The following is a 22,457-nucleotide window of genomic DNA, read 5'->3' as shown; positions in this document are numbered from 1 at the left end:
CTTCCTTATACTCAATTCAGCCAGGAATCCATGAAAACTTACGTAGGGTTGGTGTTGTTGGTTAGATTTACAAAGTGGAACAGAGCAGTGACATATATAGCCTTCGTCTCAGCCATTGTTGAACTGCGTCGGAAGTGGACATGCACAAAGTTGACAAATCCCGCCCATGAAACACGGAAGCGTGATAATACCCTATTGTGGCTATGTGAACACTGTAATCATGCCAGGCCAGTAGTTTGCAATAAGCATCCACATCACATCACAGTTTTGACCAATTTGCGTATCACGGAGACGCTGCATCCCTCGGCCACACTTTTCAAGCTCCTGAGAATGACTTGATTCAACCCTTCAAAAGCTGACGTGGCTTTGTTCCGATGTCCTTTTATACGTTCTGGATCACCGTCACATGCAACGTCACGAGTTGCGAAAGCCTAGTCTCCCCAGGTGTTATAGACTTCACTCGCATCATGCCGAAGGCATTCTCCAAAGCATTGAGTATCGATGAAGCATCTCATTCCCAACTCAGGAAATGAGGGTTACAATACAATGTAAAAACTAGTAATTGTCACAGACTGACTATGACTTAAGACTTTTATTTTGAAGGGATTGACCTGGCTAAAAACAAACGATTACATAACTTTAAATGAGTCCACCCCGCAAGATTACAGTTATAAACATGAACCTCGTCTGAAAGGCAAAGGGGGAGGTGTTGCTGTAATTTATCGTAATATCCTCAAAACCACTCAGAAATCTAGTTTTAAATATAAATCTTTTGAAGTATTGGTGCTTAGTGTAAAAATATATAGTGTAAATGATAAATCACATAATTCTGCTGGCTACTGTATACAGGCCACCAGGGCACCATAAAGATTTTATCAAAGAATTTGCACAAAATTATATATTATATTGTGTGTATATATATATATATATATATATATATATATATATTGGACAAAATTATAACTACGCAACTGTCAACTAAAGGGTGTGCATTGTTGTCTCCCTGAGGAAAGATTTGTTTCATTTGCTGCTATAGGAGAGGAAGAATTTTGCAAGCTAATTTTGCAATCTAAATCAACAACTTGTATGCTAGACCCTATACTGACTAAACTACTGAAAGAGATGCTTCCAGAGGTCATAGATCCTCTTCTTAAAATCATTAATTCGTCTTTGTCGCTAGGATACGTACCAAAAACTTTTGATAAAAGCTACGATAATACCGCTTGTTAAAAAACGCAGCTTGATCCTACAGAATTAGTTAATTACAGGCCAATCTCGAACCTGCCTCTTCTGTCAAAGATACTGGAAAAAGCAGTATCCTCACAACTGTGTTCCTTTCTTGAAAGAAATGATATCTGCGAGGACTTTCAGGATTTAGACCACATCATATTACAGAGACAGCTCTCATTAGAGTCACAAATGATCTGCTCTTATCGCCTGATCGTGGTTGTATCTCTCTATTAGTGTTACTCGATAAAATAGAAGTTATTGATTAGTTAATAGTGAACTACCACTTTCATCTGTGCGCTATTACTTACTAGTTCGTTAATCAGAGTTTCTTGTTAGTTAATAATAGTTACTAGATTGTTAATATTGTGTTACTCATTGGTTCTTGTGTAGTTATTCATTAACGAAGGAACCGTATTCTAAAGTGTTACCGATTATTGTAATGCTCTACTGGGTGGTTGCCCTGCACGCTTAATAAACAAACTTCAGATATTCCAAAACGCAGCCGCTCGAGTTCTTACCAGAACCAGGAAGTATGACCATATTAGCCCGGTTCTGTCAACCCTGCATTGGTTGCCTATTAAACATTGTATAAATTTTAAAATATTGCTGATTACTTATAAAGCACTACATGGTTTCTCAGTACTTGAGCGAGCTCTTAACGCATTAAACTCCTTCACGTCTATTGCGATCTCAAAACTCCAGCCAGTTGATAATACCTAGAATATCAATATCAAGATCCTTTTCCTATTTAGCACCAAAACTCTGGAACAATCTTCCAAACATTGTCCGGGAAGCAGACACAATCTGTCATTTCAAATCTAGACTAAAAACACATCTCTTTGGCCTAGCATACACATAACACACTATAGACTTCCTAAATTCAAATTAGGCTGCATAGCTTAGATCAGCCGGAACTGGGAACATGACTCGTAAATCCTGATGCACTTGGCACATCAAAAGAAGGATGGCGTCAGTGCTAATATCAGTTTCTCTGTTTATCCCAAGGGACCCTCTATGGTGGACCATGCGCCTGGACCCATCCTGGCTCATCCTTAATTGCCGGCCTCATCGACACGACAGCAATCGGCACTGATCCTCAACATCTCGTCTCCAAACTGGCGTGATTACTTCAACTTCCAAACAGATGGAAATGGACAATTCTCTTAATGTTTCGATCCAATTTGTTTTGTAATCACTGTTCCTTCGTTGGCCAGAAGAGAACTGCCCCCCTACTGAGCCTGGGTTCTCCCAAGGTTTTTTTCTCCATTCAATTACCTGATGGAGTTTTGGTTCCTTGCCACTGTTGCCTTGCTATTGGCTTGCTTAGTTAGGGACATTTAATATTCAACAATATTATTGATCTGTGTTGTATTACTTTCATGTTATCACTGTGAAGCTGCTTTGATACAATCTGTATTGTAAAAAGCGCTATATAAATAAATGTGACTTAACTTGACTTGACTGAGGAAACGACACATGCTTAAGGAGGCTTACAGTGAACATACACATGTAGGGATTACTCAGGGGAGGAACCATGCACACGGAGGCACCTAGCTAATGCACAGGCAAAAGACACTGGCGCCAGCGTCAACAGTGCTGGAGGAACTCAGGGCTTCAGAGAGGAAGACTCAACTGAGGAATATATCACACGTATGAAGGGCGAGCAAGCAAAGACACCTGAGCGGGTCCAGTACTTAGCTGGTTGAAGAGAGTACATGAGAGGACACAGGCTCCACTCGGAGATTATAGAATCTGGAAAATGTGTTAGGTGTCGCCCAGCCTGCAGCTTGGCAGATGTCTGCCAGTGAGGTGAGCCATGTGCTAGAGCCTAAAAGGAAGCCACACTCCGGGTGGAGTGTGCTGTCACACCAACGGGGCATGGTTGGCCTTGCTGTTGGTAAGCCAAAGCAATGGCTTCCACTATCCAGTGAGACAAACTCTGCTTTGAGAGAGCCTGTCCCTTCAGTCTCCCACCATAACAGACAAAGAGCTGGTCTGAGGTCCTGAAACACAGCATTATGTCTACCTAAGCACGGAGGCGCGTACTGGACAGAACAGTGCCAAGGCTGGGTCTGCCTCCTCCAAGGACATCACTTGCAGGTTTACTACCTGGTCCTGGAAGGGAGTGGTAGGAACCTTGGGCACATATCCAGGCCGGGGTCTCGGGATCACTTGAGAGTGACCCGGCCCAAATTCCAGACACGCTTCGTCAATGGAGAATGCATGCAGGTCCCCTACCCTCTTGATGCAGTGCAACCAGGAGCGCTGTCTTCATTGACAGGCCATTAAGCTCAACTGATTCCAGAGGCTCAAAGGGAGCCCTCTGCAGGGCATTTAAAACCACTGAGAGGTCCCAAGAGGGAAAGAGAGGAGGGCAAGGAGGATTCAGCTTCCTCTCTCCTCTCAGGAACCTGACCATCAGGTCGTGCTTCCCCAGAGACTTACCTTCAACTGCTTTGTGATATGCAGCAATAGCGGCCACATACACCTTCAGGGTGGAGGGAGACAGCCTTCGCTCCAACCCATCTTGCAAGAAGGAAAGCACGACACTGATCGAGCATCTCTTGGGATCTTCTCGGTGAGAAGAGCACCAGTTGATGAAGAGGTTCCACTTCAACACATAGGCCTGTCTCGTGGACGATGCTCTAGCGGAAATGATGGTAGCCGCCACCACAGGTGGCAGGGTACTCAAACCTGCCTCGTCCCATCCAGGAGCCACATGTGGAGCCTCCAAAGATCAGGACGAGGGTGCCCCGTATCAGAGAAAGGAGGTCCTATTTCAGAGGAATTGGCCAAGGTCTCCTGTCGCAAGGAGTATCAGTTCAGAGAACCAGGGCCAGTAGTGCGCAACCAGAATGGCCTGCTCCTCGTCCTCCTTGATCTTGCACTGGGGAAAAACGCATACGTAGGCCCCGCGGCCAGCTGTGCGCCAGTGCATCCATGCCGAGTGTGCCCTCGGTCAGGGAGTAATAAAGGGCACAATGGGATGAGTCATGGGAGGCAAACAGATCTACCTGTGCGTCTCCGAACTGGTCCCAAATCAGCTGGACCGTCTGGGGATGGAGTCGCCATTCGCCGGAGATGGGCCGGAACTGTGACAGCTCATCGGCTGCAAAGTTACGATCTCCCGGAATGTAGTAAATAGCACGAAAGGACCTCAGGTGCTTCTGACTCCATAAGAGGAGGTGGCGTGCGAGTTGCGACATACGGCGAGAGCGTAGACAACCTTGATGGTTGATGTACGCTACTGTCGCGGTATTGTCTCAATGAACTAGTACGTGTTGAGCCTTGAGCAATGTGTTGAGATGGTGCAGGGCAAGGCGTACTGCCAGCAACTCAAGGTAATTGACATGCAAGCGACGCTGGGGTCCTGTCCATTGCACATGGTGCCTCAGCCCGTGGCAGAGGCATCTGTGGAGACAACAACATCCCTGGAAACTCGTTCATGGGGAACTCCGGCCCGTAGAAAGCTGAGGTTCCGCCATGGGGTGAAGGTCTGACGACACGTCTGAGTCACTGGGACTCGGAGCGTACCACGATGCCATGCCCACCTCGGGACTCGATCACGAAGCCACATCTGAAGCAGTCTCGTATGAAGCAATCCGAGTGGCGTTGACGTGGCTGCAGAAGCCATATGCCCATGGAGAAAATCATTTTGAAATCATTTCTGTGGGAACACACTTTTGCCCTCGAACTGTCGAAGACAAGTTATCAATGAGTGTGTACGCTCGGTCGTAAGCTGCGCAGACATGGCAACTGAGTCAATCTCCATACAGAGAAAAGAGATCCTCTGCACGGGGCAAAGTTTGCTCTTCTCCCAGTTGACCCGAAGGTCCAGGTGGGCTAGGTGCCGAAGCACTAGGTCTCTGTGTTCACAAACCTGATCCCGAGAGTGAGCTAGTATTAGCCAGTCGTCGAGATAACTCAGGATGCGAACCCCTTTTTTGTGTAGGGGAACAAGGGCTGCCTCGACAATCTTCGTGAAGACGCAAGGAGATAGAGCTAGCCCGAACGGGAGAACCACGTACTGATATGCCTGCCCCTTGAAAGCAAACCGAAGAAACGGTCAGTGTCGAGGTAAAATGGAGACATGAATGTAGGCGTCCTTCAGGTCTATCGCTGCAAACCAATCCTGTGGCCGTGATCATCTTGAACGACAGCCTGTAAAGTGTGCGGTGCGGCTGTAAAACCCTGACTTCATCTTGGCTGGAGGGACAGTCTCGATTGCACCCTTCGCCAGCAGGGTAGCAACCTCGGCTCTCGTGATCGGGGCATTGCTACCGACCATCGTAAAGTGGACTCCCCTGAAGTGGGGAGGAGACCGTGTGAACTGAATCGCATAGCCAAGCCTGATAGTTCGGGCAACCCAGCGGGACAGGTTGGGGAGCATTAACCAAGCCCCCAAAAACTGATCCAGCAGAATCATCCGGAGCGGCACCGAAGCGGACTGACTGGCCCAGGCAAGAGTGGCACAGCAGCCCTGTGCGTGGGCACAGTCATGCTCAGGAGACCAGGGAAGGACCAGCATTTCATGGGGGTCTGCTCTGCCAGGGGTCTGGCGATAGAGGGGGACGAGAGTGGTGAGAGGTCCAGAGACGGCACACCTTATCATCCGCGCCCTCAGAGACAGAGGGGTACGAGAGCGGTGAGTCCCGGGAGCGTCGCGCACTGCCCACCCGTTGGTAAGCAGCGGGAAGTGGAGAACAAAAGATTCTCCGCCAGCCCTCCACCGGGGGAAGGAGGGGGCCTGCTACCGCCTCCTGTGGAAAAAAACTGATGCCATCACTGAGCAGCCCATCTCAGGAGCACCGCTTAGCCTGGCGTTTAGCGGGGTGCAGGGCTGGAGAGGGCTGTGGCGCCTTCCTGCGGCTTCCTCCACGACATGGCCTGGGTGAAGGCTCCTGCTGGGGCCATGCGGGAGGGGCGGGAGCTGCAGGAGGGCACCCTCGGCGGCGAGCAGGCTGAGATCAGACCAGATCGCAGGCAATGTGAGACTCGCTGGGTCACATCAACACCGGAGAGTTATATAACTCAGGATTTTGGCTTGTGGAGTGAAGAGATCCTCTTGGCTCATAAGCGAAAACATAACTGCCTTTGAGTCCGCATTCTCCTTAAATACCCACGCAGTGGGGCGGAGATATGCTCTGCAAATTCTGCAGACCCATGGCATTTCATCACCATTGGCACGTTTTACAATACTCAAAGATGATTGGCTTTCTAGGCGAATCCCCATTCTCATCATCCGACGTAACTCGGAGTGACTACGAAAGGGAACTTCCGGTACGCCCCTCATTTGCCAAACCAGTACACAAGAAAAGTAGCCATTTTTAAACTAGCATTTGCTTATGGAAGATTACTCCATCTGATTCTGACCTCATGGGGGAGGGAGGGAACCCAGTATGTAAGTTTTCTTCTTATATGTCTTGTCTTTATTGTTGTGAGCCCTTTAAATTGTACTGGATATAAATGATTTAGGATTTAGAGTTTAAATGTTATGACAGTTTGTTTGTTTCTGTCTTGTCACCTCTTTGTACTTTATATGTTTGTCCCTAAAATGGCATTTCCCCAAAATAGGAGGAGCTTAGGTTTAAAAAACAGGCAGCCATTTTAGGGGAGAAGGTGGGTGTGGAGAGGTTAAAGCTCGTTTGTAATGTGAACAGTAGTATGAATAGGCAGTGGGCCTGTACATTGGCATAGCCAACTTACATTTGTGTATGTAAAATAATTTTGATTTATTTTCTTTGGTATTATAATTTTTGATAATCGTTTTTTTCTAAGACTACCCTATTCCTGTTGGATATTGATATTTTTTTGTGCACCTTTTGGAATTAAAACCACACTGGACTGTGTCATTTATACCTCTGGCCGTTAGTATATTCTAACAGTAATATTTACTCAATTAAATTGAGTTCACTGCACTCAAATAATACTGAAACTTGAAGTGGCTTGAATGACTGAAACAGAACTCAAACTGAATGAGTTATAGAATATTTCTAGATCCCAGAATGATAATTGAATAATAAGTGCATAATCAAGTTAATTAATCATCAATTAATGAACACCTGCTGTTAACAAGCAGAATCAATGAAGGAAAGAGAAACATAAGATATACAATTTTTAAAGTCACCATGATGGAGATCAGCATTTGCTTTAGTTGGGCTCTTGACCCTTGACGTTTGAGTACACGTTTTTCTTTGTCTGCTATAATTTAGTGTTTATAAAACATTTGTTATGGCACAAAAGTCAAGGACAAGTATAATCGGTGATGATGGTCAAGGTTTGATGATGACAATCATCACTTAATGAGTTCACTGATCTCATTCAGAGTCTAATCTATGATTATATTATTAGTAGTATTTGAAAATAGTTTCTACAACATAAGAACTAGCAATGTTATGACTATCAGATAGTATGAAGGGTTTTACAGAAAATGTAATTCATTTCCAAAACTAACACAGATATCAAGAATCAGCATATGAATCTCAACAATGGTGACCGTTAAAAAAACTATTCATACTGCAATGCATGAACTTCCATATTAGAAACCTTGTCCATGTCTCCCAGAATGCATTGTGGCATGAATAATTTTTAATTGTCATTAAGAATAGTGAATAACACTAGTTGTAACCGGAGATGTTACTTGCAATACAGTAGCAACTACAGTGCAATACAAGGTAGACATTCCTGAAGAGTGCTCTGAGTTAATTAGAAGAACACTTCTTAATTCTGTCTCTGCATTATAAAAGAGTGCAGCGCAGCGCTTCTGTGTTGTACGTCACAAGCATCACACACATGACCAGCGTCGGCCAATAGTGAGCCTATGTGTGACGTGCGTCACAAAACCGTTGCGCAGTTACACTACGTGAACTCACTCGAGGCCCACAGAGAATTTTAACAATGGCTTTAATAACTTTTTTGGGCCAGCAAGTTTCAATCCCTTAGAAGCCTATAAAGGAGTGATCTAGCTCTCAGATTTAATTAAAAATATCTTAATTTGTGTTCCGAAGAAAAACGAAAGTCTTACGGGGTTGGAACATCATGAGGGTGAGTTTGACAGAATTTTCATTTTTGGGTGAACTATCCCTTTAAGGTTTTGTTTCAATTGAAATTCCCTGAGAGCAATGGCAGCACTGGATCATTTGTGTTTTAAAGAAAATTTTAAATCAAATTTCACCTATTTACTTACTAAAAGCATGTTCCTTTTCTTATTGTGTAAGATTTTCCTTTTTTAGCTTATGTCCCCGAGCTTATTTGTCAATTCCTCCCCTAATAAAATTAATGGTAAAATTAAGTCATGCCCTATATAGACTTTCACTCTTACATGTTATATTACATGCATTAGATTGCTTGCACACGTCATTGCATGATAACATTATAATTTGTGTGTTTGAAAAATATTTGTTTGGTAACTTATACCGACCCTCCCCCTGAACCATTCTAACATTGTATTTTACATAAGGTAAGTAAGATATACGACTAACTAATTTAACTAAATCAAAATGTAAATGTGCTGTGTGTAAATGTTGCTTGATTAACTGATGTTAAACAGTGGAGCTTCTGTGCTTCTCATTGAACTTCTGGGACTTTTGGCTGTGGTTGTTCCAAAGGTCTGTGGAGCTGACGGATGCAGTCTCGATCCACGTGGGTATAATTGTCTGTTCTCTGGAAGCTGAAGTTATCGGCAGCTGCCACACATTCAAACGTTGAGGCGCCACCCCAGCACAGCTAACCAGAAAAGACTAATTGCAATGGCCTTTTCATCATCTAGAATCAACCACTCCTGTGCACGCACAGGGGAAGAGGTGCACATAAACAGACACACACACACACACACAAAATTTCTCTGTTTCTCACAGATGGACACATACAGACTGTAACGTGGCCTGTATCACTCTCAAGTCAGCCTCATCCAGCAGTCTGAGTATTTAACAGAGATATATGCTGACCTCCAATGTACACCACTACCTGCCAGCCTTAACCTGATTTCAGCGGCCGTTTAAGAGGGCAGAGAGAAATGGGTAGAGGGGGGCCTGAAGGTTCATTGGTACTGGAGGGTCCTGGCAGCTGGCTGGTCTGTCTGACATTAGATCAATATTGTCCGTACTTGGGGTGCAGTCGGGGTTGACAGCAATCCACGTGCCATAATTGGACCAAAGATGCAGCTAGGCCCATCCCACCACCCCCATCGGCCTAATATCAACCCCCACCCCCTTCCCAAACCAGACTAGCCCCCATGCTTCCACTGCTCCTCCCCCCTCCAGCACTGTCACATCTGTCATATGTCATCCCAAACCTTTAGTGTCTCCACAGGAGACTGGTCACTCCTTACGCTCATTTCCTTGGGTCTTTCTTTCATTTTCCTTTTCTCGCTTTCTTTCCAGGAGTCATGCAAATGTCCACTTAAGGAGATGAATGCCAACCATATTAGGGCCGTTCTTCATGCTTTATGCAAAAGAAAGATCTGTGTCATCTGAGGATTTCACGGGAATAAAGTCACCGTTTATTTGCAAAGATGAAGGTGCCTGTAGAAAAAAGAAATGATTTGGTTCAGCTTATTAAAACTGAGGGGAAGAATACACAACAAGCCTCTTGTGAAGTGTAACAAACAATAGACGAGTCATGGATGGGGTGACTATACATAAGCCAAAAGAAATGAATAATAACAAAATGTAAAATATGGCAGCTGAGAGGTCCCTCACCCTGTTTCCAATCTCAGAGATTTTTGTATCGCAGTCTCACGCAGGGACTTGCATATTTCTAGAGCAAATATTGACTGAATCCTTCGGTTGAATTTCAAATGAATGACTGCAAGATTTCATTCAAAGCCATGACTGAAATATTTGTGCAGAGCAGCAGCACTCACCAAAGAGTGAGATAATTCCTCCTCTGCAGTATGGGAGGCCAAGCGTTGTGTTCTTTCGTATGATTTCTGTATCTCCTCACAGTTTAATCTAAAAAGGTAGACGGCATCTTCGATTTCAGTGGATAGCCCTTTTGAAGCTCAAACAGTAAAAGTATGCAGCCTGATTTACTTTATCTGAAGAATTAAGGGCTTAGGCACAATCCCACAAAGAGGGGAATTTTACTTTTTGAATAGATGAGCGAGATATTTATCCCAGCGAGACTAAAAGGTTTTCCTTTACTAACAGCTGGGAAGCTGTATGACTGTCATTTATTTATCTGGGAAACCAAAAAGCTTTTGGATTTTCATGTATCAGGTAACAGCATGAGGGAATTTAAAATATAATCACAATCAGATTAACAAACGTTTTCATATTAAAAAGGAGAAGCTATTAGCAAACTTATAATCAATATGCACCTATTAGGAGAGGCTTGTTTGTGATGTAAATCCATTTTACTTTCTTCTTAGACTAAAAAAAAAAAGTCATTCTGAAGAATGTTCATGTGCCATATAATGGAAGAATAACATTTTGGCTGCAAGATCAGTGTAAACGTTCCTCAAATGTATTTTGTTTTACCCAAAGAAAGATATGCATTTTAGGAAAACATGAGTAAAGGTCCTTGCATATTGAGTCCAAAATTCTCGTCCAGAATTTTCAAACGCTAAAAATAAATACATCCTCACGTTGTGCCAATCACGTTTACACACTACCTCCGGAACTTTCTTCCGTCATATATATATATTTTTTTTTGATTGGGTTCGTTTTTTCCGCATCCGTAGCAAGCATTGAGAGGTGTTTTGACAATTCAGAGCCACTCAATGAATAATACGAAAAGAAAAGAAAAAAACGCATATGAAAATTTTGGTCTCGGTGTGCAAGGACTTTATATGATGACAGACATTTTTGGATGAACAATTTATTTAGGTTAAGAAAAGTAAGACGCCTTTTTAGGGGGAGATTTATCAATAGCTCTCAGTTCTTTACAGTTCTAAACAGTTCTTTACAATTCTTATTTTCAGTTCTTTCAAACCTATCATTTGATAGACTAAGGTCTATTGCCTATTAGAGGTGGCTAATACTGACAATGCTGTCACTGAGAAATGTAACTAATCACAAACAAGCAGGGGCGCATGCACTTGCATCTAAGGGACTAATGTCACTTCTCTTGCTTCTGTGTCAGGTCCCCTTTCCCCACAGACGTTGTGCTTACTTCTACATGTACTCTGGTTCACTGGCCTAAAATATGTGCTTAACAAACAAGGAGTTGGGGGGAGGGGTCAAAAAAGAGAGTCGGTGCATCGTGGCAGGTCTGTGTTAAGTGATCTGTATTCCATGTGAGTCCACAGTTCCCTAACCCTGTGAAATTAACAACACATCCCTCCTCTGCGACCTCCGACCTCTCACATAATACCACATCCAACCAGCGCCATGCATGAGTGTGTCTGTGTAATGTAAAAGGGACCCAAAATGTCCATGTCAATGTTTTCATTAAACACTGCCTGGAGAGGCAAGGTTCTGCTGCTAAACCAGAGACCACGACGTCCTCTATCCTCTAACCGAAAATAATAACATTATTCTTTGTGAGAGAAATGACATCTTTTATTTTTCATTCTTTAATACAAGGGTAACAACAGTGATTATACTGTGATCAGATTCAGAGGAATTGTAAGAAACCTGTCAAGAACACATCTTAGCCATATTTCACCCATTTGTGGTCTAAAACTTAAATAAATAAATAAGAAATGATTTTTTGAAAAAAAATAAAAATATGTTCCAAATTCAGGGATCATTTTATTTTTGAAAAATCAAATTATTTTCTCCCTCCCCTCCCCCTTTTGATTTTTGGGTTAAATGTGATCTGGAAATGTTTTAGAGAGTACACTGAGTACTGTAATACCTCATTCCCTGAGAAAGCTTGACACACACACACACACACACACACACACACACACAGAGAGAGAGAGAGAGAGAGAGATCTGCACAACTAACATTGGTCTTAGACAAAGTGTGGGAGTTTCAAATCTAGGATGAGGCATTAAATTGAGGATAAGAGGTTCTGAATGAGTGTTTAGTGAACATAATTTCCCATAGACCACCTGGTGGATGACAGCTTACAAGATAAGGAGCGAGACTCAAACTACTCCGGCACTAAAGCGGAGATTGGCAGCTGAGAGTAGAACCTGCAAACTGACCTACACGTGAGACCTCCTCACCTCTGCCTCATAATCACCAGTCTGAGGGAGGCAGCGGCTCGCTAAAAGGCAGCAGCAACCATTAGAGAGCTGCTTAAAACTCCACTTAAAGATCTCTTTATGGACGATTACTTAAACTGGGGTTTGGTATTTAAATGACACTTTCAGGGGCTTTCATCTGTGGTAATTCAATTGCTTGCTGGCATCGACTGAGGCTCCATTGTTACAAAAGATGAGCAAACATCAGCTAGAGGTGGTGAGAGGTTTCTAAAGACAACTATACCCACAACCAACTTCCCTGGTAAATATAAGAAGGAAGCTATTCCTATTAATTTTAGAAGGTCATTTCATATTTCGCAATGACGTGACTTTCTATTGGAAAACAGCTCTTTGTGGAACAAAGGCACAGTTTTTTTTTTTTTAAATAAAAAAAAAAATGACATGGACATGCTGTTGTGCTTTTCAGATTTGTTTGTATTTTTCTAGTGGTGGCATGAAAAGACGTGTGTGTGTAGCAGGTCCAGGGCCCAGGTCCCCCAGCAGGAGGAGGCTTGGATCAGTGGAGACAGCCGTTAGCCTGGGGTTAGCTGGGCTGGCACGCCAATGCTGTGACAGGGGACAGGGGCGATGGAGTGGAAAGCAGAGCGTTGAATTTGTGAATGTTGTACCGGCCGTTCAGAACAGCTGAAGCATTTAAAGATGGACGCTGCTAACCTGCCTGGGAGCAAAGTGGGACCGAGTGGTGGCAGGACACTACTGTGCGCATCACTTCCCATTTCTAATGCTACAAGAAAGGATGCGGCTTTTGGTTATGTGTGAGAGGTAGAATAACAGCTTTTAGGTAAAGGGATTAGTGTCAGGGGTAGTTTACCCCAAAAAGGAAAACTCAGTCATAATTTACTCACTCTAATGTTGTATTTAACCACCCCCCCCTCCCCCCATAAAAAGAGATTCCTAAATTCAAAAAGGCCACATTAAAGGGATAGTTCACTTTGAAATTAATTTTTGATATGTTTTAGCTTGCTTCAAGGGCATCCAAGATGTAGGTGTCTTTGTTTCCACAGTATTTTCAATTTTGATATTTTTTGGTCAAACTGTTGTTGTCTGTCTGTTAAATAATGCAGGTATAGGGGGTCCTCCCTTGGTCCACCTCGAAGAGCATGCACAGAGAAGTCAAAATTAAACGTGATTTAATGACTCGTGTAGCCCCGGTTAGAATCTTGTGGCTCACAAGGTAAAAGTCTTTCTAGAGGATCTTAATTTTATCCACTACCCCCGTGGAGGCACATTTCCCTTCAGTTACCCTATCAACATACTGTATAACCCAGATCTCAGATCTTCACCTGATAGTATCAGATTATGTTTCTTTAGATTTGACAATGGAAAATCCCACAAAGAAAAAAAAAATAACAACCACATTATAACAGATTAATAAATGTGTATTTATTTCTCTCATTTATTTCTCTTACTCTTTTGTCTTGTTTTCCCCCTCCTTGAATGAACAAATAATTCAATTCACAAAGTCACAACAATGAATACCAATCATCACCATTACCCACAAAAAAAAAAAAATGTCAATGTACTACTCAAAATTTATCCAGCTGGGATTTTCAGTACACAGATGGCGCACTAGTTGGAGCTCTTTGATGCAAAAGTGTACTCACGAATCAGTGAAAACCAACGATTCCATTTGTTGAGTAGTCATCCACAATCTTCACTCCCCAACGAGAAGACTAACAGCATCCGTGACGCAACCCACAACGATGTTGAGTGGATGTTGATGAACTCCTTCCTCCTCAAACTGGTAGAAAGGATCCGCGAAAATCAACACAGACCTCCCGATTTCGATGATCTCTCAGTGTTAAAGACAAAACAAACAAAAACAAAAAACATGCACTTGACTCGAACTCCAAACTCCATAAACCACTGCGATACTTTTATCCAAAATTAACCAAATAAACACGGGTATATTCTTCCGGATGTCAACAGAATTAGTTAACGGTTAATTAGTTACTGTAACACTCACTGAACTTGAGAAAATAAACACGGCTATATATTCTTCTGGATTTCACCATCTAAAACTAAACTAAAAAATATATATATATATATAATCAACGTGATAGTAGAAAACACAGATTCTCTCATATGGGACCCTCGTGTTAGATCTCCTCCTCCATCTCTTTCACTCACGAGAAACTGAAGTGCCCAGTCTCTCACTGAACTCTCCCGCAATCTTTTTTTTTCTTCTTTCAAATCAGCTGAAAACTCATGCGTGACACTTTTTCCAGTTCACACAAAACTCAAAATTGTTCCTGAGCTTTGACTGCCGTTAGCCTTTTCAGAACGACGAACTTCACTCGCCAATCGCGGGAGAGAAAAAAACTGCGTTGCTTCTATTTTTCTTCTCTTTTTCTCTCCTATGCAAGTTCAACTTCCGAGGTCACACTTCTCATCGTCAAAACTGGCGCTCTCAGAAAATACAATTAAGTGTCCCATTGTATGATTTGTTTTCCTTTACACACACATTTGAAAAAAAAAAAAAAACCTTTTATAAACATGTCTCAAATAAGAACATGAAAAAAACCAAAAAAACAACAACAACAAAAAAAAAAACAGTCCAGCAACACTTTGTTTCCATATGTGTGTATCTATTCGGACCCAAATACAAATAATAAAATTCTCTTCCCATAAAAAAACTATACTGTTATTTAAAAACCCAAACATTTATCCAGGTCTCTACACTTCCGGCGCATGCGCAGACCGAAGCACCCGTGCCTTCAGATCAGTTGGACATGGGTGTGGTTACACGAGGTAAAAACAATGTTCGTTTTCTCACACAAACCGCTCGTTTTGTGTCTTAGGCCATCAATGTGTACTTACATTTACGAGTCATTAAATCATGTTTAATTTTGACTTCTCTGTGACCAAGGGTGGACCCCCTATACCTGCATTATATGACTGACAGACAAAAACGTTTTGACCGAAAAATATCAAAATTGAAACTACTGTGGAAACAAAGACACCTACATCTTGGATGCCCTTGAGGTAAGCTAAAACATCAAAAATTCATTTCAAAGTGAACTATCCCTTTAAAGAGGTCCACGTGACGCTCTACTAAGTCTTATAAAGTCATACGATAACTTTGAATGAGAATCAGACCAAAATCCTTGTTTACTGAAAATCCTCAACTCACCATGGTTTAACTTGTGTCATACGCATTCTAGTGCTTCCAAGCTAATTGTTAACAATACAATAATTCAATTAAATGTTTCATTTAATGTAACCGAGGCTGTCTGTAGCACTCTTGTGAAAATATTCAGATCTGAAAATGGACACTCCGCTTTGATTCCCCTCCTTTCTTTGACATTTCCCACCAGCTCTACATAAGACTTTTGACGTTCCAGACACACGCAGAGACATTTCAGAAACCATAACATAAGAACGAGAGGCTGGTGAGGTAGTGTGAGAGAGAAAAAGTGAGAGAGAGACTGTATATCCTTGCATCTGTGGGTCAACAGAAATACCAGCTCGTGACTGAGCAGCCAGACAGCGGAGTGAGAAGTCTGTCACAGCTGCCATAACTGACAAAGCATCTGTGATCCAGCCAATCACAGCTGTAATAATTAGCCTGTAACATTCCGTTCTCAGAACAATATCTGTGTGATCTGAACACTCATCTTGCTCTAAAAGCACATGAAGAGCCCTTAATGGAAATCATTAATATACTATAAGCCAGAGCTCTACCCCTTAGAGAAAGATAGCAACGATCGTTCCATCTGAATTAAAACATGCTGCGTGCCCACGTGGGCTCTTATCATGACCCCACCAAGAACAGAATCAGATAATCTTTGAGTGTCATTCCCTTGATGGCACTCTGTCATCCCTAGACACATCAGCCTGACAGAGTTATAGCAAGAACTGTAGGCATTATTCTCCATGAATAGGGTACACTTCTAACCCTCTCTTTTTTTGAGTCTGAGAATTAGCATGAAAAAAGGGACTAAAAAATCTTAAAATGTAATCTTGACTGTATCTTACAATAATTTAAATTATATAATATCAACATATAGTATTCACCTGAATAGGTGGAAGGACAGGTATAAACAAAATATATTCTATTACTCCATTGTTTAAAGTGGTCATGAACTGGCTTTTTAAAATGTTTAATATAGATGTCTGAGGTCAACTTATGACCTTCACTTGGTTTTTACATTAAAAAAAACATCAAAATGAATAAGTAATAGGCTATTTTCTACCCTAGTTTTGAGCCCAGCTCAAAAACGCTCGGTTTTTGTGGGCGTCTCGCATTGAAGACTTGGAAGTAAACGCCCACTGCTGTGAGTGGATAACAGTTTTGCATATTATAATGAGTTTCATTCTTTATTTAGCTATGCGTGTAATGCGCGAATCGTTGGGCGGGGCTAACGGCCGTTTTGAAGTAGGCGTTGATCTTCTTCTGCGGGGGTGGTGTTTTATCCTCTTTGACGTCATAGTTCCCCACTTTTAAAAACGAGTCGTTTGCAGAGGCTGGTGTCAATAAAAGCTTTTATTGGACTAACAAGGATGTTTTCAGTTCTGAAACTTACAGGATATTCTTATAATATCATGACCTCTTAGATGTCAAAAGCTCAAGGAAAATTTGATTTCTCAGTTCATCAACACTTTAACTGAATTCATCAGCTCAACCCAGTCATAAAAGAAAAATTGTAACATAAAATAACAAACAAGTATTCACATTAATTTATTAGAAATATAACCTAGCGCCTAAAAGTAGCTTAATTTAATTTAGTTTGTTTTCCATTCTGGGATATATTATATTTATTTTTCTTAGTTTTTTTGTTTTGTTTTTATTAAATTGTCCAAAAAAAAGGAAAACAAAATGAAATTGGAATAGGTCCTCTTTAAATGTTTTTATTTTTATTTATTTATTATATTATTAGTCTCAAAACAAGCAGTTCACAGATTCTGGCCAAAGTGACATCAATTTGCACAGGCCGTTCCCACAACTGTTGAGTGACACTGCAGTTTTAGCATAGAGTGTTACCCTGAGTGAGCTGTACAAAGTGTACACATTGTTTTGACACCGGGGATGTCTCCTAAGCAATTGAGGTGTTGTTGGATGTTAGAATGAATATCGCAGTCCTCATTTACTCCTGACATCTGATATGCTGAAAACGCAGTGGATTACTTTTGTTTTTGAAGGAAATGGAGAGGAAAGAGAAGCATTTATGTTTGCTCAAATCATTTCTCTCCAGACTGCTTTGTGAACGAGCTGGGTCATTACCTATATGGTCAATAGAAAGCAGGCTTTGGTAAAAAGTTGTTACTCCAGGATTGATCCCCAGCAAACAAATTTTACAAATTTTACGTTCTAGGAACATTCTGGGAACCAAAAACTAACGTTCCCAGAACGTTCCTAGAACGTTCCCTTAAGCTTAAGGGACATTCCCGGAACATTCTCCTTACGTTATAACAATAGAATCTTAAAATAACCTACATGGAACGTTCCTATAACGTTATTGTTTGGTTCCCCCCAAAAAAATAACCTCATGGGACCATTCGGGAATGTTAGGGGAACGTTCTGTTTGCTGGGTCTGTACCAACTATCGGTTATCCAGCTTGAACTCCCTGGAGCAATAGGCCTAACTTTAACTGGCCAGTAATGAAAGGAATGAGCGCACACTTTATTACAGTTCATAGGAGTTGTTTTACAGATATAAAATTTACTAGTTTATTTAGCACCCTCTGAAAAGGTCTGTATATATTTGTTTACTGTTAGCTGTAACAAGTGTTTTTGTGTAATTCACTGTGTATGTTGATGATAATGCAAGGGAGAGTGTTTATGGATAAAACTTTAATGCACTCCATTACTGTTTTATTCAACTCGTACTGTGGAGTATTTCTGGAGTAAAACAGACTAGGGATGGCGAAAACTAAAAATTTTCTTGACCGACCACCGAGCCTCATTAGCCGGTTAAAACCGGTTAACTGATTGGTTTAAAAATGTGCGCGCGCGCACACACACATGCACACACACAGCCCCGGCGCCGTCCTTCCACTTATGTCACTTTTTTTAAATCCCCATAAAGCGCGAAACACGAGTCCAGGGGGTCGCACACCGGACGAGAAGCTCAGCGCCGCGTCGAGGAGAAACACATCTTTCAAATTCTAACACATTATTCTCTATAAGTGTACACACACCAGCGGCGCCGAATTTGGCATGCAGGACTGGTGAAAAATTTCGTATTTTGTGGGTTTCGCAGATGGATTTGGCAAAATGTCTCGCTAGCGCCACCTAGAAAATTTGAAAAAAAATTAGCCCCTCGTCCACGTTCAACCTACATGCACGAAATTGGGGACGTGTATCATATCAAGACGCACAACAAAGCCTCAAGAACCCATACCCTAAACTCGACAGGAAGTCCGCCATTTTGAATTTGGCGGCCATTTTGGGACGATTTACACACTCCGTACTTTAATGAACTCCTCCAAGGGATTTAGTCGGATCGACTTCAAATTTCTACTGTGCCTTCTAAAGGCATTGACGATGTAAAGTTGTGCTATCTGCGCGTTTTTGTCGATGGGCGTGTCCGTGGCATCAATGATTCGCTATGAAAGAGGAAGTTGTAATAACTTGTCTGTAAATGCCCAGATCTGCACGAAATTTTACACATTTGACAAGAGTCAAATCTACATGCCGACATTAACCCACAGTCATAGCGCCACCTTCTGGCAACAGGAAGTGACCTTTAATGAAGCAGCCCCCGCCACATGTTTGACCGACATGTGCGAAATTTCTGTGGTACATCTACCATGTCCAGATGTACAGAAAAGTCTCTTGGAGCGATGCCCTAAACTCAACAGGAAGTCGGCCATGTCTAATTTTACCGTCATTTTTTGATGATTTACTTATTACATACTTTACTGAACTCGTCCTAGGGATTTAGTCGGATCGACTTCACATTTCTGCTGTGCCTTCTAAAGGCATTGACGATGAAAAGTTGTGCTATCTGCACGTTTTCGTCAATGGCCGTGTCCGAGGTGTCGACAATTTGCCATGAAACATGAATTAGTTGTAACTTCAGTGTACATCCTCAGACCTTCGCGAAATTTTATACGTTATACAACAGTCCCGCCCTGAACACATGTACATGCCGAAATTAGCCCACAGTCATAGTGCCACCTGCTGGCAACAGGAAGTGACCTTTAACGAAGCAGCCCCCGCCGCACATTTGACCTACATGTACGGAATATGCAACGCGGCCACCTCACACCCCGACGTGCTACAGGTGCGAGGGCCCGCCCATCGCTGCTTGCAGCTTTATTGTTTTTCTCTTTCCCTTATTCCTTTTTACATTCAAACATAATCATATCTTCTATTTATCATTCATATCTGTGTTTATGCATAATCACACCCCAGAATATTTCAGTCAGTTTAATGAACAATCCCCCCCCCCCCTCTCTCTCTCTCTCTCTGTCTTCCCCTCTCTCTCTCTCCACAGCAAATGCTGGTTTCTGTTAGAATTTGTCTAATATGAAACAGGGCCACCGGGAAGGATTGCCAATGTTTGCCTGTGAGTTTACTCAGAGATGAACCAGAGACGAATCTTCCTCCTCTCTATATATGCCAGAGACTTGATTTTAATTCACTGTAAAAGTACACCACACACACAAAGAGAGACACGTCTCTCAAGACTTTGAAAATCAAGCATTTTTAAAGGTTGAATTAAAGATTGAAAAAGCATAAAGTTGAACAAAGCCATGATTTCTCCATTGTGCATCTGCCTTTATTAACCTTTTATGTCCCCAATATGTCTCATCTCAAATCTATTCAAGAAAAAAAAAATTAATCTGGTGTGTTTTTTTCCCTACTTTTTGTACCCTCATTCACAGCTGCATTAGCCAATAGATAAAAGCTTAAAATGTTGTTTGCTTTTGTTTATGGCTAGTTTGTATGCTGAGAAAAGGTCCATAAAATTCACGGTGGAATTCCACCAAAAAGGAGAAAACAATCAATTGGATGAAGTGCATGGTTCATTCCACCCTAATTCAGAATTCAGCCAGCACATCATGGAAATTTTAACAGTCATAGAGGATTAACCCGTGTGGGTTGCAGGGGGTCTCGCTTGCCGCTAGATTTAGAGGCATCAGAATCGCTTCTGTTCAGAGAGCGAGAGAGAGATTTCATTTTCACCCATTGTTCTCCTGTCCTGACCTCCTCTCTTTTTGCATAATCATGACAGTTATGCAGGAATATTTAGGCATTAATAATGAATTGCGTGAGGTTCACACTCTCTATTCAGAAATAGAACCTAGTGACCTTCACACTGGGCGAGAGTCACTCAAAACAAGTGGCCATCCTTCAACCTCACAGGTCTTTCACTGCAAACCATTATTGAATTGAAATATTTAAAGTTTATACTTTATGGCATTTCCCACCAACAGGGTGCAAAAATAGGGCTTGCAACCTTTTTTTATGAAAGGAGATGGTAAACATTTAAAATGTTCAGGAGGTCAGGCTAAATATTATATGAAGTGTTATTTTCTATTCATTTGCAATTTTTTGAAACCATGTAAACATTTAAAACTTAAACAAAATGTAATGTAATGTCTGATGTCATTATTTTCAACCAATTATCTTTAAATAAACATCTTACATCAAGACAAAGATGAATAATAATTATGATTATTATATATAAAAAAAAAATACATGCTGTCTAAAAGGGTTGCAAGTAACAATGCACATGTTGCCAAATAAGAGAGGTAGATGTATGGGACCAAATGTTGGTTTATAAGTTATTAATACTACACAAGATGTCACTTCTTTATTTTTTATTTATTTATTTTTTTTAATATTTTGTAATAGGAAAACATGCCCACACAAAATATGGGGCATACTGTTACAGCAACTGAATAAAATAATACAAATATGTATAAATAAAATGGGGGGGGGGGGGGGGGCTTAGATACTTCCACTTTTTTAATATTGTGTAATTTTGTTGGTTGAGCATAAAAAAGTCCACTCCAAAGGGAGATATTTTATTTAACAGAATCCCCTTTTTTAAGAACAACAACGAATGGCTCGTTTGGATATAATGCGATTTTTCCAGATCTTATGAAGTCAGTACTCATTTAAATAATCCCCAGCCACAAAATACACACACAAAGGGGAAAGGCGTGGCTGAGCTGCATTAAAGAAGACAAAGTTGTCGCTATGTCAAAGAGACTCTTTTTTTTTATGTTGTTTTTTTTCACAACATTTTCAAAACTCATTTGTTTGACTATCCTAAGTCTGAAAAATTGGAGTGGTTCCAACTTATTTTAAACCCTAAACATTATAACCCCAACGTTGCTTGTTTTCTGTTGATTTTGTGAGCTCTCGCTTTTTAGGAAATTTATCCATGGTTGCCTTTCGAACTGCTTTCGATGATGACACTTTGGGGAACGCCCTTAGCATAACACATCTGAATTATGAATGAAACTAATCCAATACTGATTGGTGCTGTGTCATGACGTAACATGTGACGGCATACACTGAGGGCCCTATTTTAACGATCTGAAACGCAAGATTCAAATGCGAAACACACCTAACTTTGTGGGCTGATCTCTCGATGCAAATCTAAAATGCGTAGGTTTGAAGTAGCTACATTACTCATAGGCAGTGTGAAGTAGCTACATTACTCATAGGTGTGATTTGGGTGTAACGTGCAATAAACCAATTAGAGCTTCATTTCACCTTTCTTCTAAAAGCAGCTGTGCTTATTCCATGGCGAATTCCTATTATAATGGCGGATCTTCCAGGCGCACACCAGGTGCGGTTCACAGCCAAGGAGACCAACGTTCTTGTCAGGGCCGTAAAAGACAGAAGTGACATACTTGACTAGATCTTGCGTTTGCTGAGGCAGCGCATAGATCACGGGTCTACTCTGCAATAAAGATTCTGTGGCTGGGATCTTGCGTTGCCGAGGTAGCGATACAGAATCTATAGTGGCTTGGATCTCGCGTTTGCAAAGGCAGCACATAGATTACAGCTCTACTCTGCAATAAGTATTCTGTGTGTGTGCAAGGCATGCGAGGCGTGCGTTTTTGGGCATTTCAGCCTGATGCCCATTGACTTTCTTCTCGAGAGATG

Source organism: Pimephales promelas, chromosome 7 (assembly GCF_988280905.1).
Source record: "Pimephales promelas chromosome 7, fPimPro1.hap1.1, whole genome shotgun sequence".
Classification (NCBI taxonomy): Eukaryota; Metazoa; Chordata; class Actinopteri; order Cypriniformes; family Leuciscidae; genus Pimephales; species Pimephales promelas.
Note: the sequence above shows the minus strand (reverse complement) of the source record.